Below are 20,232 nucleotides of genomic sequence, written 5' to 3'. Positions count from 1 at the left end.
TGAATTGTAAGGGCTAACACTACAAAGATCATGATATTTACATTTCTGGACTTCCCTTGCTCATGTGGAAATGTGAGACATACCACAAAACCCCAAAATACATATAGACACCTCATTCTTTAACTACTGCATGATAATATCATAAATCCCATAACATGAAGACTATCACATATTTCCACGCAGTTGGAAATTAAGGCACGCACACAGGTAGTGTATACATATATAAACATAACTTATATACATACACATATAAAAACAAGAAAGGAAAACCTATAAACTAAGCATTCAACTTGAGAAATCCAAAAGATAGTAAGCCACAGTAAAATAGAAGAAAGCAAATGATAAAGATTAAAAAGCAAAAATGAATGAGATGATAAAGAAACAAAAAATTTAGCAGATCACTCAAAACAAAACAAAACAAAACAACCTGAACTTTTGAAAAAGGATTGGTCAAATAGCAGACACTCAGCAACACTGAGTTTGAAAAAATAGAATTAGCACAAAGATGATACTAGAGATAAAAGGGTACAATAAATATAAATATAGTAAACATAAACATAAATATAGGAAAACTCTGAGAAGAACATACATAACATAGTTGGAATTCTAAAAAAAGTAAATTAACAGAATTAATACATAAAGAAATAAAAATCCAAATAGATCAAGAAACATTAAGTTAATTTTTCTGTCATATCTACTATCAAAAATGAACAGACCCAGATAATTGTAAAAAAATGTCTTGCAAAACTTTAATGAAATTAATGAGCTCAATTTTACATATTATTTCCAAATAATAAGAGAAGTAAATTCCTTAAATTTTTTTCTAGGGCTAGTACAAAACTGATACAAAACTAGAGAAGTAGAGGCAAAGTTAGGAAAAAAAAGGCTGATTTCTCAGGAACATTGTGGTAACATTCTAAATAACGTATTGGCAAAGCAATTCTAACCATATATGAAACATTACTAATATTTTTTAACCAGCTATATATACTCTGGGAATGCAGTTATAGTTTAAGAATAAAAATTTATGATAGCATTCCTCAAAATCAGAATTTAAAGAGAAAATTGTGAGTTTTGTTTATTTTTTATTTTTTGGGTGGGGTTTGGCTGGTGAAAATAAAAATACTGGAGACCTAAGAAACAAAACCATCACTATTCCTAGAAAATGTGATTTTATTCATTGAAAATTTCTTATAAATAATAATATAGCCCCCACATTTGCAAGAATTCAGATCAATATACAACATTTCATAACATTCTTATATTCAAAAGACAATCAATTAGGAAATTTTGGGTTTTTTTTTTTTGCTTTTTAATGCTTCTCTTTGCAAAAGCAACAAATATAAGATACTTAAAGAAATTCTCAACAAATAGTTGCAAAGTATATGTGGAAAAATACTTTTTAAAATACTGAGTGATATAAAAGTAGATTAAAATAGAATAAGGGATATACCAACTACCATCACTGAAAAGACAAATAAATGAAAAGATTTCAATTTTCCACACAAATTAGTATATAAACCCAACAGAATCACAAAGAAAACCTCACAGGATATATTCTTGAACTTCACAATTTGTTTTTCCTGTTTGTTTGGAAAGTAAGCTAGTAAGAATAACTTAGAATAGAAGTGAGGGTTATGAACAAACTTCATGTTTGAAGGCAAGGCCAACAGACTGGATAAAGTTTTGAGAGACAAAAGAATTAAATGTTCTCCTCTGAAAAACAGCAAGAATGAAGTTGGCTTGAACAACTGGAAGAATACAACGGAACACACTCTCAGAGGTGGTAGATGGGAGATGGGGGTTGATATGTTACGACTGAGGTATACACTAGGCATTCAAATAGATCCCAGCTGTATGTATATGGTATTCAGGAAACAGGCATAGGCTAGATGTTAAAGTTTTGAGTTGCTTTCCTATATATAGTGTTGAAAACCAAGATACTGGATCAGGCTGCTAAGTACGTGAAGAAAAATAAAGCAGAGAAGAAAGATGTGAATTAACTGGCAAGAGTTACTGGAAGAAGCAGCCCGTAAAGTAACAAGAGAACCAAGGTAGGGTTGTAATTTGGAAGGCAAATGAAGGATTTCAGGAAGATCTTCAAATATCACTATGAAATGTTTCTATTGGACAAAATTACTGAGGATGAAACATTTAATTTGACAATGTAGAAGTCACTGGTTACATTGATTAGAGTTGTTTTCGTGGAGAGGTAGGGACTAAAGAGTGACAAGCTGGTTCAAGATAAAGGAAAGAACACTTGGAGACAGTGAGAATAGACAGCGCTTTTGAGAAGTAGGGAAGTGGGATCAAGAGAAGTTTTCTTTTAAATATGGGTATTATAATATGTTTTTATAGTTACAGTAATGATACGGTTAAGTGGGAAAATTAATGATGTAAGAGAGCAATAGGACTACTGTTAAACAATGTCCTTGAGTAGGTGAGAGTGAATGAATAGAATGAAAATGTGATGGCTTAGCATTAGATAGAATTATAAGAGTGAAGGCCAAGTACATGAGACCAGGTAAGTGTGAGTTAGTAGACCTTGAGACTAGAAATATTCATCGAGATAAAATTATATGGGAGTTTGGGCCAAAAGAAAAGGAAATACAGTCCCAACACATCACTTTGAAAGGTAGATTGCATAAGTACATAGCCAAAAATAATATGTTTTTCAATGGTTCCTTAACATTTAGTTATTATATGGACAAAGCACAGAAGACTTGGTTTTGGATATGGCATTGAATGAAACAATAATTTGAGGATGTAAAATAAAAATATAGATTAAAATGATGGTATAATTGGAGGTGAGAAAAGATGGGGGACATTGTATAAAGGCAAATATCATTAACTCACATAATAGAATTAAACTACTGAGCAACACTGGTGGAAGAAGAAAGGGGGGTTAAATATTTTGTTTGATATTTAAAAATAATCAAAAAAGAATTAAAAATTGTGATATCAAATATTACATAGCACAGGCTATAAATGAGGCAATGTAAACGAAACTGTATCTCATTTTTTTTTATATGAAGTAATCAATGGCACTGTTTGTATTTGATATTTAGGAAAATAGAGGGATAAAACTAAACATTGTTATTGAGAATTCCGAAGACTATCGCCAGAAAATAAAAACAAATAATTTAGGAGAGTGATTTGTATGATAAGGGATTGAAAATGAGAAGCAATATACTGGAGAATATGGTTATTATACACTTTTCTAAACTACTGGATCGGTTGCCTTATGTACGCATTAATTTGACAAAACATTTTAAAATTATAAGCTATCAACACTTTAATACTATATAGACATCAAAAACTGAGGTAGTTCTTAATGTATTGACTTTTATAAATGCTTGTCATATATTGTCAAATTTTCAAAAAGCAAATTATTGATAATATGGGAAAAAAGTTATAGGTGAATATGTGTTTGTCAGTTATCCATTGCTGAGTAACAAAATATCCCAAAACTCAGTGGCTTAAAACAATAAGCATTTACTATTGCTCACAAGTCAACCAGTTAACTGGGTGGTTCTTGTCTCTGAAGTTATTGTTCTATCTGAGATCATCTGCATGTAGGGTAAAAATCTCTGTTGACATTGCTGGGACCTGCTATGTATTTGGAAAGCACTGGGCTTTGGAAAGCTTTAAGCTGGTCTAGCATGACCTTGGCGGAGACAACTGGGCTTTCCTCCACCTAATGTCTCTTATTCTCTAGCAATCTGGCCCAGGTTTACTCACATGGAGGTTCAGATGTCCGAGATAGATGTGCACAATGCTTCCGAAGACTTTGGCTCAGAACTGCCAGATATCTCTCTATTGTGCCCTGTTGCCCAAACCAAGTTACAAGGCCAGTCTGTAATCAGAGCAAAGGGCATGGATACAAGGAGGCAAATGATTGCAGCCATTGAGAAAATCAGTGTTGCATTATGTGTTTTTAAAAGTATAAAAAAATAGGAGTTCCTGTCGTGGCTCAGTGGAAATGAATCTGACCAGTATCCTTAAGGACGCAGGTTCCATGCCTGGCCTCGCTCATTGGGTTAAGGATCTGGCATTGCCATGAGCTGTGCTATAGGTCACAGGCGTGGCTCAGATCTGGCATTGCTGTTGCTGTGTTGTAGGCCAGGGGCTACAGCTCTGATTTGATGCCTAGCCTGGGAACCTAAAAGTATTAATAAATAAATAAATAAAAGTATAGGAAAAATTCACAAAATTCACAAAAATGCAAGCTAAATATAAAATTGTGTTTCCATTGTAGTGTGAATGTTTTGTCATTTTAATAGCAAACATCTATTATTTTAAGAAATGTAATAATCTGCTGAATAGGGGTGAGTTACAAAGATTAGAGGAAAAAGCAAACCTCATTGTAAATAGGACTAAAGACCTGATTGATGATCTCGCTGAGAAAACACAAATGGCAACCGAAATGTTTATGCACCATCTTTTCAACACTGAGAAACAACTGAGCTTAGGTGAGTATCTCAGAAAAAAGACTACTAACTTATTATTTTTTTTAATTAAAAAGTGTCTACGCTTCATAGAGTAGTCCCATAACAAACATTTCCTTGTCAGAGCAAGGGAGAAAATTTGAAACATATAGGTCCTATAAACTTAATTCTGCTGAAAATGTTTTTCATATTATTTCAGAATCTCATCCTGAAAATGAGAATGATGAACCTGAGGGCACTGAGTCATCTTCTTTGACAGGTAACTGCCTCCAGATCTCACATCACAAGTGAAAACCCTTAGACCTCTAGTGTTGTCCAAAGGTATTCCTGGAGTTCCCATCATGGCACAGCGGAAACAAATCCAACTAGGAGCCATGAGGTTGCGGGTTCAATCCCTGGTCTCACTCAGTGGGTTAAAGATCCGGCGTTGCCATGAGCTGTGGTGTAGGTTGCAGATGCGGCTCAGATCCCATGTTGCTGTGGCTCTGGAGTAGGCCAGCCGCAACAGCTCCAATTCTACCCCTAGCCTGGGAATCTCCATATGCCATGGGTATGCTCCTAAAAAAGCCAAAAAAAGGTATTCCCATAGGAGTTCCCGCTGTGGCTCAGTGGTTAACGAACCTGACTAGTACCCATGAGGATGTGGGTTCAATCCCTGGCATCACTCAGTGGGTTAAGGATCCAGCGTTGTCGTGAGCTGTGGTGTAGGTGGCAGACACGGCTCAGATCCCGCGTTGTTGTGGCTGTGGTGTAGGCGGGTAGCTATAGCTCCCGTTGGACCCTTAGCCTGGGAACCTCCATATGCCGTGGGCACAGCCCTAAAAAGAAAAAAAAAAAATAATGGGACTAGAAGAAGCCACCTGATGAGAGATGTTGACAGCGAATAACAGCAGCTCTAACATAGAACAATCTCACTTTTGGAGGTTTAGTAGAAGTGGAAAAGCCAGCAATGAAGACAGATTTAGAATGAAACGGCTGGAAAATATAGAACCACAGAAGACTTAGAGAGCATTTTTCAAGAAAGAAGATACGTTCAACCATGTTAAATGCTAAGAAAGCAACAATAGTCAGTGGTAACCTTGATAATAAGTGTTTCGTTTAAGTGGTGAGGATAATAGCCATTTTTTACTATAAGAAAAAAGTGTTGGAAAAAATGAAAATAGTAAAAATAGACAATGCCTTTAAGGACTTGCGCTGAGAAGTGGAATAGAGAAATGATACAATAGCTGGAGGGGAAACTGGGTCAAGGGAAGGTGTGTTTGAAAGATAAAATGATATTAGGTCACACTAATATGCCAGTGGGGATAACACAGTAGGTAAAGAAGACCAGATTGATATTGTAGAAGATAGGACTGGATAAATGCCGGAGTAAATTTCCTGTGTGTGAGAGGGAATGGGACTCAGAGCATAAGTAGCAGTATCACCCTTAGTCAGAGGAAGAACATGTCTCTTTTCTTTCTTTCTTTTTTTTCCTCTTTAAGGCCACACCCACTGGATGTGGAGGTTCCCAGGCTAGGGCTCCAAATGCCACAGCCACAGCTATGTGGGATCCGAGCCGTGTCTGTGACCTACACCACAGCTCCCGGCAACGCTGGATCCTTAACCCACTAAGCAAGGCCACGGATGGACCCACATCTTCATGGATACCATTTGGGTTCATTAACCACTGAGCCATGACTGGAACCCCGTGTCTTTCTTTTTGGTAGGAAGGAAAGAACAGTTGGTGGGTAGAGATGTAGGTAGTTTGATGAATTTGTTGATTAAAAAGATGAGACCATTCTTGTGCAAAAAATATTAGGAAGAAGAAATTTGTTGCCTAAGGGAAAATGAAGACCCAGGTGATGTTTGGTAGCTGTTTTAAGTATGTGAAGATAACTATTGGTAAACAAGTTTAAATTTTTCTTCTGTGCCAGATATCATTCTAAATACTGGGAATACAGAGATTAAAGACATCTTTCCTGTCTTAATTATGCTTACTGTGTGGTAAACCCAATTAAGATAAAACAATAATTGTCTATATTTATATTTATTTTTATAAAATGGAAACGTAAGGAAAGATATATTGAAGTCATGGGAGAATTCACAGACTCTTATTAGATATTTTTCTAATTATATATTTTATTAGATATTTATTAGTTATTTTCTAATTAAAATTTATTAGATATTTATGAAATATTTTCTAATTATATATTTTTCTCTGTGGTCCTGGTGTGGAAAATACTGGAAGGTTCACACTTTATGATATTCAGAACTGTTTAAAAAGGCCTTGGCCTTACAATGTTGTAAGTTCCCTGTCAATAGACATATTTTAGAGGGTGGTAGTAGCAAAGTAAGGATATTGTAAGCAGAGTTCAAATATTTAAATAATGACTTACTAGGCTAGATGACCATTAGATTTTCTTCCCAATCATAGATACCATGTTTATGTGAGTCTAGCGTATTAGGTCTATTAGAGGAATCAATGTTGTGACCATTAACAAAACCAGAAATTTATGGTGGGGTCATTAAGAAACAGAAAGCAAAAGGGGGAGCACCCAAGATTTGTGTTTTAGTCATTTTAAATATGAAATGATTTTCTTATTATATTAAGCTTTGTGGTGAGATGGCAGTAAGCATTTCTGAAAAATGAGAGCCCAGCCAAAAGATCTCCATGATTTAATGACAGTGGATGTTTCCCTTTAATGAGCTTTTTTTCTTTTTTTTTCCCTCTCAGATCCTCAGGAAACTCAGGATTCCCAATGTAGGAAGTTATAACTTTGTCCTGGTGATCATTTCCGTAAACTGAAGACAAAGACAGACGAGGTGATGTTCTTTAGGAGATTTCCTACTCAAACAAGACACTGAGGACTCATTCAACTTTAGTTCTTGTTACAACTGCCCTAAGATCAGACCAGAGGCATAAGAGGTTATTTAGTCCTGTTATCAATTAAGTGGTCTTTACATGCATTTTCCTGTCTCTTTCATACCATTCTGAAACACTTTCTGAACTCCTATCCAACATACAACTAAGCCAAGTTTCTAGAGTGTATACTAAGACCATGTACATGTTCTCAGTCTGACATATTGTCTCTTTCCCATGAGGACATATTTCTCTTCCCAAGCTCTCCAGCTATTCACGGTATAATTAATTGTAAGGACTTGTTTTGTGTGGACTTTAGGGGTAAAATTAGGAGGCCTGGAGCAACTCATTATGTACCTGTTATCTGCAGATACATCCTGTGAAGGAGAAGGAGGGCCGGACACGCCTGCCCTCATCATCTGCAGCAAAGGATTTGACTGTCTTTCTAATCAGTATGGTTCTGAAATTGACCTTTTGGGGATGCAAGATCTGCTTGAAAACCTTGGATACTCTGTGGTTGTAAAAGAGAATCTCACAGCTCAGGTAACGGACTGGGAGAGTGTGACAAGCTTCCTTTTCTCCTAAACAGTTTTGAACCTCTTCCTTAACATCTGTAAGAATAAAACGCATATTATAGGAATTATATTTGCTCTAGAATAGGATTCCCCTGAATTTTGGGCTCCTCCAGTGCAGTCTCATAGCAGAGATTTAGAGTAGTTCTATGTAGCAGTATTTTACTAAAATTGTTGGATCTTTTTAAAGTTCTCAATCTGGGAAGCATCTATTACTTGATAGTCTGGGTGAGACATAGCTCTGGCCCTGAAATTTCCTGATATTTACAGAATAAACTCATGAGACTTTTATAATTTCAACGTTATGTGTAAATGTAAACCCAGGTGTATAGTAAAAATACATTTTACACACATGCATGGACACATATAGATATAAATAAAAAAGTTGTGATTCTTAGGGTTTTCCTGTGGCACAGTGGGTTAAGGATCCAGCTGTATCACTGGAGCCTCTCATGTCACTGCTATGACACATGTTTGATCCCTGGCCTGGGAACTTCCACATGCTGTGGGTGTGGCCAAAAAAAAGTTATGATTCTGTCTTTCCAATAATATTCCATATGGCTTTAGACAAACCGTTTTAAATCTAACTTTCTGATGTTTCATGATAAAGGAATTTGCTGTGTTTCTAATTTTTGGCAGTAGAAAATTCTCTGCCTCTGTCTCTATCTCTCTCTTTTGTAATGAAAACTTATAAGAACTCCATCATGTAAAATACATGAAAGCAACACTTTCATATTGGAGACTTATCATCTCACTTGCCCCTCATTATACTCCTTCCAGAGTCTTCCTAAGTCTGAGGTTCTACTGAAAACATTTGGGCTAGATGCTATGTAAAATTCCTACTAATTTTAATTTTTTACACATCTAATTTTCTGGTTCTATGTCAGTATAATTTCTCTTACAATTTCATCTAGTCCAAGTCACCTGATTCTTTAGTGTCTACCACTTTTTGTGAACTCTTTCTAGTATTTGAGAACAAACTATATATGGAGATTTCCTCAACAGTAAGTAGTACTGGTGCCTCTTTCAGCAAATGGAAACAGCACTAAGGCAATTTGCCGCCCGCCAAGAGCACCAATCCTCAGATAGCACATTCTTGGTGTTTATGTCACATGGGATCCTGGATGGAATCTGTGAGACAAAACAGAGAACAACAGCCAGATATTCTTCACGATGATACTATCCTCCAAATTTTCAACAACCATAACTGCCAAAGTCTAAAAGACAAACCCAAGGTCATCCTCATGCAGGCCTGCCGAGGCAGTAAGTCTGAGTTCGGGAAACACAGGGAGTGGCTGAGCACTTTATCCCATTAATCTGGGGTCTAGCTTTCATTTTCCCAGGGATGGGGAGAGAAGCAAATTTCAGGGTAACTCTTAGGTCCAGTCCAGAAGAAACTGTATTAAGTCTGTACCTTTTTTTTTTTTTTTTTTTAAGAAATGGTAAGTAGCCTCACATAATGAGGAAGATCCTAATCATTTGGGAGTAAGTTGTCAACATGATCATTATAAACTTAAATGGGCTCTGTGTGGTTCCCTGTCAGTGAGGCAGTTTTTCCAGTGGTGAGATACTTGCATTTTTAATAAATGCCATATTGAAATATACTGAACTAAAGATATAATGGTAAAAGGGTGTGTGTGTGTGTGTGTGTATGTGTGTGAATATAACATCTTTCACAAAATGTGGATGTCTCTCTCAGAAGGTGCCGGGATTGTTTGGGTCACTGACATGGGAGAAGACGCTGCTTATAGGTATGGCCAGTCCTTGCAGTGTTCCATCTGGAATGATGCCATTACAAAGACCCATGTAGAGAAGGACTTCATTGCTTTCAAATCTTCTACTCCATGTAAGTGATTTCAGAGACAACAATTTCTAAATCTCCCAGTAGTTTCTTTTTCTTTCTTTCTTTCTTTTTTTTTTTGTCTTTTTGCCTTTTCTAGAGCCACTCCCACGGCATACGGAGGTTGTTCCCAGGCTAGGGGTTTAATCGGAGCTGTAGCTGCCTGCCTACGCCAGAGCCACAGCAATGCCAGATCTGAGCTGAGTCTGCAACCTACACCACAGCTCACGGCAACACCAGATCCTTAACCCACTGAGCAAGGCCAGGGATTGAACCTGCAACCTCATGGTTCCTAGTCGGAATCGTTAACCACTGAGCCATGACAGGAACTCCCAAAATCTCCCAGTAGTTTCTTGTTCACAAGCTTGCTTATGATCATATCTTATCAATAATATAAGAACGTTTTCTCTAAAATCAATGAGATCTTGTAGGTGGAGAAGAGATTTAAATTATTGAAATATTCGTAATTAGAAACCTGTAACTGGAGGAAAATTTCTAAATAAATAGGACTGCACTGAGGACCCAGATTTAAAATAGCCTAACTATACAAAAATCAAGAGGGGTATTTTTAGCCATAACAATGACACAGAAATGTACCATCTCATAATTTGGCCCACCTCATCATCTACTAACAACTAAATGAGCCAGCCAGTAAAATTGCAATACCTCTGGGCCTGTTATTTGAATCTAATCTTAGATTATATTTCACATTCAAATGCCTGACTTCATGAGAGTGCAGCTAGTAACTGAAAATCCTTCTTTGACAGGAAAGTCATAGCAGCAGGTATAAATAAAAGATATTCTTGATTGTTCATGATCAGACCTATAGAAAATCTATTTAACATTCATGATATTGCTTTATCAATAATTTTCATAACGTGTGATTAAAAAATCTAGTTTTCACGAGTCATAGTTCTAAATGCCTTAGTATAGTAATTTCAGGCTTTAAGATGCATAAGAATCACTGGGAATTTTGTTAAAATGTAGATTTCTGATTCACTATGTCTGGGTTAGGGCCTAAGGTTTTCATTTTTAAAAAGCTCCAGCACTGTTGATTCATGGCCACATATGACTAGGAAGGGATTAGGGGAATGAGTCTGCCTGAGGAAATAGGGAAAAGGCCATGTAGGAAGCATGCACTCTACAACTAGAATAGTTCTGCTTCTCTTTGTTTTATATACTGAAGTTTTAATAAGATTTTATTTGAAAGAAGAGCTCTGTGCTTTTAGCTATGAAAGGAAGTTTAAAAATTATGTACAGTATGACATATACGCTAAGAAACTGCTTAATGTAATTGAGGAAATAAAGTCTAATGTGTGAAATTATGCAGCTTTGTGCTGCTACTGTACTAGGTAGAGGGCATGTGATGCACAACTAAAGTAGGCATGATTACTGAATATTAGAGAGTATGTGGTCAGGCCAGGGAGACAGAAATTAACTGGGGGACAGTATATGCACAACATAACAAATAAACAATTGTCAACGGTGATAAGTACTTTAAAGAAAAAAAAATGTGTGCTCACATTTGAAAGATGGAGTCAACCATATCAAGGGTATGAAAGATGCAATGAAACAGATTCACTTATGTCAAGGGCTGTTAAAATGGAGCCAGGAGGCCATGAAGGAAGTGAGCCTTATGCATATCCCAAAGTGAGCCCTATGCACCAGCTGAAACATGAATTTTGGAGCTGGGCCAAACAGCAAATATTCCAAATATCCCATGAACTCTTGAGAATACCTGCAACGTGTTCTAGTAATGAACTTTTGCTGAGTGATAGCCTTGGCAACCGGTCGTGTTCTGTCAAGACTAGCTTTCTGCCACCAACACCAATCAAAATTAAGTGTAAGGGAATTATGCAGATGGACCTTTTAGTTTTTTAAAACCTCTGATTTTTCTCCTTAGGGACTGTTTAGATTGCTCCCCAAATCTGTGTGTTCTGATTGGTAGTTCTTTGATCCCAAATACATGCTTTTGTTTGAATATTGCCTCAGCATTTTTAGGTTGACAGGGATAAAAGCAGAACATTCTAGATAGTGAAAAAACAGTGTACAAGGAGGACCTGAGAAAGAAAGGGGCTTGGAAAAGAGAGCCAGTGTGGCTAAAGCACAGGGCCAGATGAGAGTTTGGAGAACCATGCAGTCACCATGTAATTTGAGGCCTCATATGTTAGGGAAGGATTTGGTATTTTATACTAATATGTTTTATTACTAATATTACTTTGTAGTATTAGAAATATGAACTTTTGGTGAATTTTAGCAATGAAATAATAGGATTTTCATTTTTAAAGGCGCACTCTGGGGATTCCGTGAACAATGATTTACAGTATAGCAAGAGATTAAAATGCTATTGCGGTATTATAAGCCATAGGTGATAATGATAGTCTTGGGATGAGGTAAGTTGTTGAATCCAGGAAATAATTACTGTATGAAATTAACATGGCCTATTTGTTTAGTGGGTATGTCTGGTGAACATGAAGAGATGATTGAGGTGACTCAAGTTTGCAAGTGGACAACTGTGTTTCATTCATTAAAATGGGAATCCTGCAAGGAAGTTTGAGATGCTTTTGGCGTGTTTCAAGATGAACTGAAAAGTAGAGAATTATGCAGCTAGACATTTACAGAAGAGAGAACTCTATTATAATTTGGGGAGATACTTGCCTATGAATGGCATTAAATATTCTAAAACTAGATGAAGACAGTCAAAAAATAAATAAAATAAAAATGGATGTAATTATCTAACAACAGTAAATAGAGTGAAAGTAGGTCCTAAACCATGGTTTGAAAAACTCTAGAGTTCAAGATCAGAGACAGAAGTATAAGCAAGTTATACTCAGAAAGAATGATCAGAGAATAAGAAAGAAAACTAAGAGAATGTGTTGTTGGAGTTATGAAGAAAAAAAATCTGTTGGAGTTTCCAATAGTTTGTGATGCGAATGGGAGACCAAGTAAAGATGAGACCTGATAAATGTATTGGAGGTCACAGATGAACTTGGGGAAATTCATTTGGTAAAGTTAGTGTGGGAGGGAGAAGCTAGAAAAGAGTGAACAGGCTAGGAGGAAATGAAGATGTTTAGTAGAGATAAATTGAAGAAATTTAATTGTAAAAAGGAAGGAAGACTAGGAAGATAGCTGTAGTGATGAGAATTTTAGCTTTTTTATGATAGGAGAAATTTGATTATATTATAGTGGTAAAGAGAGGTAGTAGTAATTCAAAAGATGTTCATTCAGTAAAACGGTTAAGTATAAAAATTAATAGTAGAAAGACAGTATGGGTGAAGAGGAGGCCCAGAGTCAGGGACTGTCAAGATCTGCATTCTTTTCTTCTGTAATGCAGTTTGTGCTCAAAGAACTTACTCTCTTTCCCATTACCTGCAATCCTAGAGGCTACAGTGTTGGCCCTGCCTACTAAGAAAGTTAAGGGGATTTATAACTGAGGATCTATGATGGTTTTCTCTGGGCCTGTTATGGAAGCATCTCAGCATTATCTGGATTTGACCTACCTCCCCAACTCCTACAAAGCACCAAACTTAAACTTTGTTCAAAAGCTATGTTTCTGAGTCATATACATTTATACAATGGCTGAATCCTCCATTATTTTAAAACTTTTTATTTGCAGATAATGTTTCTTAGAGAATTAAAGCAAATGGCTCTCTCTTCATTTCCAAACGTATCTACTACCTCAAAGAATATTCTTTGTGTCATCATTTGGAGGAAATTTTTCGTAAGTTAGGGATCTTCTTGTCTTTTCAGTTGTAGGCCCCATAAAACTGTAGAACTGTTTGCAAACCTTTTCTGTGAATCCTGAAGCTCTTGTGCATCTTGATGCTCCTTCCTCTATTCCAAGTAACTAGAGTGAGGTTTTCTGATTCTGATGGCTTTGCTCATTCAGGTAGTGCTTTTGAGGGCACTGTTTCATTTATATATGTATTCTATCCAAGGAAAAGCTAATTTTTTTTTCAGTTTATACTACTTAGCCACAGCCTTAATACACGCTATATACTATATACTCAGTCCTAAGAGAGAAAACCAGATTTCCCTTTTAGACATTTTCTAAAAGCTTTCCTTGCTATTTTAGGTTCAACATTCGTTTGAGACCCCAGATGTTCTGACTCAGATGCCCACAATTGAAAGAGTATCCATGACACGATATTTCTCCCTCTTCCCTGGGAATTAAAACCCATATAAAACATCTCAGGTAAATTTAACCAAGAAGTGGACTGCTCAGAGTCTATACAAAAAGTATGAATAGAATGGAAAATGGTGACAAAATGCTGCTGCCCTGTCATCACTGAGGCTCATCTTATCAGCCTTTTCTGAATGGCCCCTAGTGAAACTGTAGTTTTTGTTTGACTTTGGCCATAATATAATGATTTCTCATAAAATGATAAGTCTAATGATAGTCCACTAGAAAGCCTTTCAGTCCTCATTTCTCTCAAGGATCTACTCAGTGAGTAGAAAATACTTTGTTCTGATGCATGTACAAAACAAAATAATTGGCCATGCTGTGCAGAGCAGGTGTCTGGCTTCTTCCCCAAGATGTCTGTTTTGCTGAGTCACATCCCTTTTCTCTTTCTGATGAGGGCTGCCTGTACCACAGTATCCACTGACTATGCTGAGGCAAAGAGGTCCGAGTATAGAGCTTCTCATATAAGGATGACAGGTCCATAGCCCTTTTGTGACGATATATCTCACAGTAGAGATGAGTTCTATTTATGTCTTATGTCCAATAGCCCAATAGTTCATGTTTTCTTCATTTTTTCCAAGAAAAGAGATGCATTATGGTTTCTATGGATCTACTATTTTAAAAGGTCAAATTTTGATTAAGAATATTTTTATACAAACCTTTCAACTGGCCACCCTCTACAAATACAAAGCTAAAATCACTCTTATAATGTGCCGAATTACTGCTTAATAAATTATTTGAAAATGATGCCTGTTTTCTCATGTTATCCTAAAGATGTCCTGCTCATTACAAAATAAATTCTAAATATAGAAAAACAAAATATTTAATGAAGAAATAATGCTTGTTACCCTTTTTGATACTTCTAGATGCATGTCTAAATACTTTTACATTTTTTTATTGTCAAGATTTTATACCAGATTTCATGCACACTAGAAATTTAAGCTAATGACAGGCAGAGAAATGAAGGCAAATGTCTCTTAATATTGTTACTAACTTAGATAAAAATAGTCAATTTCATTGAATGTTATTATCGTTGGAATTTTTAACATTTTTATTAGCTAGGTTTTTTTTTGTTTTTTTTTTTTTTGGTCTTTTTACTATTTCTTGGGCTGCTCCTGCGGCATATGGAGGTTCCCAGGCTAGGGGTCCAATCGGAGCTGTAGCCACTGGCCTACACCAGAGCCACAGCAACGCAGGATCCGAGCCGCGTCTGCGACCTACACCACAGCTCACGGCAACGCTGGATCGTTAACCCACTGAGCAAGGGCAGGGACCGAACCCGCAACCTCATGGTTCCTAGTCGGATTCGTTAACCACTGCACCACAACGGGAACTCCTATTAGCTAGGTTTTAATGGGAGTTATTAATAAGTAATCATGCTGTTTTTCTACTTTGTTTCAAGTTTCGTGTATTTTTCTTGTCAACTTATGTAAATTCCTTCTGTAAAAAAACATATTAACAAGCATTTCTAGTTGTTTGATACTAATTTTTGTCTATGATATGTGACATGTAGAACAGTGAATTTTAAGAATGAAGTCTATATTTTTCTGTGCTTTACTTCTATTTTTTAAACTTAAATATTGTACTACTTCATCTATAATTTTTATAATTGCTTTTAAGGTTTTTTTCTCCTTCTCTAAATTATATACACGTTATTTGCTATGAATTGTGGGATGCTATTGCTAAGGGTATTATTGATTTTTTTTCAACAAATTACAAAATGTAAAAGATGCTAGTTGAATCATGCTTCTTTTCTTACTAATTACCTTTAATATCAAGTTTTGAATGTGCTCTGGGCTATTTGTTTTTGGATAATATATAATAAAATTACTAGATTTTAATGTTTACTTTAGGGAATCTTTGAACGCAAGGGATTGGAATTCACTCAAACTAAATTCAAGTAATTAAAAGAAAAGAAGTAAAGGTCTTGGTGTAAGAATACAACAGGCAATCTGATATTCTTACAGGTAGAAAACAAAAAATAGCCACGTCTTTGGAAATCTGGTCTAGAAAATAGAAAGTCAGGAAATCATTCTCTCTGATTAGCACCTTCAGTGTAGAATGGGTCATTCTTTTTTTTTTTTTTTTTTCTTTTTAGGTCCACACCCATGTCATATGGAGGTTCCCAAGCTAGGAATCTAATCAGAACTGCAGCTGCTAGCCTATGCCATAGCCACAGCAGTGCCGGATCTGAGCTGTGTCTGTGATCTACCCATAGCTCGTGGAAATGCCTGGTCCTCAACACGCTGAATGAGGCCAGGGATTGAACCTGCATCCTCATGGACACTAGTCAAATTCGTTTCTGCTGAGCCACAATGGGAACTTCCACTGAGTCATTCTTTTAAATCTTGCATCTATAAAGTGCTAATTGTGTCTTTTTTTTTTTTTTGTCTTTTTGCCTTTTCTAGGGCCGCTCCCACGGCATATGGAGGTTCCCAGGGTAGGGGTCCAATCGGAGTTGTAGCCGCCGGCCTACACCAGAGCCACAGCAACGTGGGATCTGAGCCTCGTCTGTGACCTACACCACAGCTCACGGCAATGCCGGATGCTCAACCCACTGAGCAATGCCAGGGATCGAACCTGCAACCTCATGGTTCCTAGTTGGGTTCATTAACCACTGAGCCACGAAGGGAACTCCCTAATTGTGTCACTTTTAATAAATTAGCTAACTTCTCTGACACAAGTTTCCAAGTATTAGGTGGGTATGCTGACACTTGACTCCCATTGAACATGGACGATATTATGTGTGTGAAGTGCCTGACTGTCATGTGGTGGACGATTGTTTACAGTAGATGTCATTACTCTTACATGCACTGAATTATCTTTCAGGGTTAAGCCATATCACAATTATTGTTGTTTTGTATTTTTCGTTAGTTCTTCCTTATTTGGACTCTTTTTTTTTTTTTTTAAGGGCTACACCTAGAGCATATGGATAGATTATCCAGACAATCCACAAGGAAGCATTAGACTTAAACTCTGCATTAGACCAGGTTGACATAACAGACATGTATAAAACATTCTAATCAATAGAAATTGGATGCATAGTCTTCTCAAGTACAAATAGAACATTCTCTAGGATATATTTTATAAGGCCATTAAACATGTCCTAATAAATTTAAGAAAATTCAAATCATATTGAATATTTTTTCAAACCACTGTAGTATGAAACTATAAATCAATTAAAAGAATACAAAAAATTCACAAATACATGGAAACTAAGCAATATGTTACCAATGAGTCAAAGAAAAAAATCAAAAGATCAACGAAAAATGCATTTATACAGATAAAAATGGGTATACAACATATCAAAACCTATGGGATGCATCAAAAGCTGCTCTAAGAGGTAATTTTATAGTCATAAATACCTACATTAAGAAACAAGAAAGATCTCAAATAAATAACCTAATTTTACACCTCAAGAAAGTAGACAGAGAAGAAAATACTAAGCCACAGTTAGTAGAAGTAAGGCAATAACAAAATTAGAGTGAAAATAAATGAAATGGGGAGTAAAGGGCAATAGAAATGACAGAAGAAAGTAAGAACTGGGTTTTAGAAAAGTTAAGAAAAATAGGCAAATCTTGTGCTAGATTCATCAAAAAAAAGGGGGGGATAGATGTTTCCAATAAATAAAATTACAAATGAAAGAGAATATGTTGCAACTGATACCACAGAAACGCAAAGGATCATAAGAAGCTACTATGAACAGTTTTATGCCAACAAATTAAACCACCTAGAAGAGATGGATAAATTCTTAGACACACACACAACCTAACAAGACTGAATAAGAAAGAAATAGAAAATCTGAGCAGACAAATTACTAGTAATAGAATAGAAATGTTAATCAAAAACCTCCTAACAAAGAAATGCCTAGGAACAGATGGCCTCACTGGCGAATTCTAACATTTAAAGAATACCATTCCTTCTTAAATTCTACCAAAGGGCAAAGGAGGGATAACTTTCATTTTGTATAGACAGAATTACCTGATACCCAAACCAGACAAAAATATTACAAAAAGAGACAACTACAGGCAAATAGTCCTGATGAACATAGAAGCAAAAATCCTTAACAAAATATTAGCAAACCAGGAGTTCCCATTGTGGCTCAGCAGAAATGAACCTGACTAGAATCTGTGATGATGCAGGTTCCATCCCTGGCCTTGCTCAGTGGATTAAGGATCCAGCATTGCCTGCAAGCTGTGGCATATGTTGCAGATCCCTCATTGCTTGGCTGTAGCTTGAGCCAGCAGCTGGAGCTCCAATTTGACCCCCCCTAGCCTAGGAACTTCCATCTGCCACAGTTGCGGCCCTAAAAAGAAAAAAAATATTAGTAAACCAAACTTTACAATACATTTAAAAGATCATATGTCATAATCAAGAGGGATTTATTGTAATTAAAAGTAATAAAAGAAGTTGAATGATTACCAAACCAGTCCATAAGTACTTCTAAAAGACAAACCAGGACTGTATATAATGTATATAAACTCAGTATGGAACTGGGAGTAGTAGCATAAGAAAAGTAAAGATCAGAATTTAGATAATAATGATTAATGGGAGATCATAGGGAAAAAAAGTCAGTTTCAATAACATATTATGCATTCTCCACACATAGCATGGCCTTTCAGGAAGTACTTAATTCTAAACTTTCATTGACTTTGAGCTATTTTACAACCCTTTCTAAATTGTAGGTCACTGATAGACATACAAATTTAGTCTTGTCTGGTAGAGGTTCAATTATCTTCTCTTTTAATCTGTGGAAAAAAAACAAAACAAAACAGTCTTGCCACATATTTATTTTCATATTCTAGGCCTATAAATGTGCCTTTAAAAAAATATCTGTTGAACCAGATATAACATCTGTCTGATTCCATCATGAATAAGCAGACCTTTAAAATATGTTCATTTTTATATTTGTATGTGAGTTACAATTTTATTCTTTACTGAAAGTTATCTTTTAAAAAGGCCAAATAAGAAAAAGTCAGCAAGGAGTTCCCACCATGGCTCAGTGTTAACGAACCCAAATAGTATCCATGAGGACGTGGGTTCAATCCCTGATTTGGCTCAGTGGGTTAAGGATCTGGCATTGCTGCAAGCTGTGGTATAGATCGCAGACATGGCTTGTATCCTGTGTTGCTGTGGCTGTGGTTAGGCCAGCAGCTACAGCTCCAATTTGACCCCTAGCCTGGGACCCTCCATAAGCCGCAGGTGCGGCCCTAAAAAAACAAAAGACAAAAAAAAAAAAAAGAAAAGTCAGCAAAAAGAGGGCTATTGAATGATTGTTCAGAGAAGCAAAAACCGTAATGTGTAATATATATATTACAAGGGAGGAAATATTTTGAGAGGAAGAGAGACTCCTGTAACATGGGTATCTGGGTAAATTGAAAGAGTTTATAAGAGTCAATTGTGCCTGGCAACCAACTGACACCAGGTAGTTGTGCAAGAGTATTTTCACAAGGTGATGGGGTCATCAAGTACAATGCAGGATTTTGAAGAATGAAGGAAAATATAAGAAAGGAAAGCAGCAAAGGGACACAATCTTTTCCTATATGTTTTCTTTTGAATTTTACTCTTCTATAACTGTAAGAATGATAAGTACTCTATCAAAAAAGAAATAATTGAAAAACTTTCTAAAAATTAATACAAACCCCACCTGAAATCATACTGACATTTTTTGAACATTTTCCATATGTTATTCTAAATGCACACAATTTAAAATAAATAGAATCATAATATATCTAGCTGCTACTGGGTCTTTAACGTCTTTTTAAAATAATACATTAGTAGATCTTCTCAGTTAACCTTTTATTTTATTTACTTATTTTTTAAATGATTTTTATTTTTTTCCAGTATAGCTGGTTTACAGTGCTCTGTCAATTTTCTAAGGTACAGCATGGTGACTCAGTTCACATACCTGTATACATTCTTTTTTCTCATATCATCATGCTCCTTCATAAGTGACCAGACATAGTTCCCAGTGCTACATAGCAGGATCTCATTGCTAATCCATTCCAAAGGCAATAGTCTAAATCTATTAACCTCAAGCACCCCATCCATCCCACTCCCTCCCCCTCTCCCTCAGCAACCACAAATCTATTCTCCAAGTCCATGATTTTCTTTTCTGTGGAAAGGTTCATTTGTGCCATATATTAGATTACAGATATAAGTGATATCATATGGTATTTATCTTTCTCTTTCTGACTGACTTCACTCAGTATGACAGTCTCTAGTTCCATCCATTTTTTTTTATTTTAATGCCTTAGTTAAAAAATGTTCTTTTGGCAAAGAAAAGATAAATATTGATAGGTGATTTTAGTATATGCATGGTGGCTTAATTCTTATGCCACTCACATTTA

The sequence above is a fragment of the Phacochoerus africanus genome, chromosome 11, assembly GCF_016906955.1.
Source record: "Phacochoerus africanus isolate WHEZ1 chromosome 11, ROS_Pafr_v1, whole genome shotgun sequence".
Lineage (NCBI taxonomy): Eukaryota > Metazoa > Chordata > Mammalia > Artiodactyla > Suidae > Phacochoerus > Phacochoerus africanus.
The sequence above is the reverse complement of the archived record's forward strand: the minus strand, read 5'-3'. Positions refer to the sequence as shown.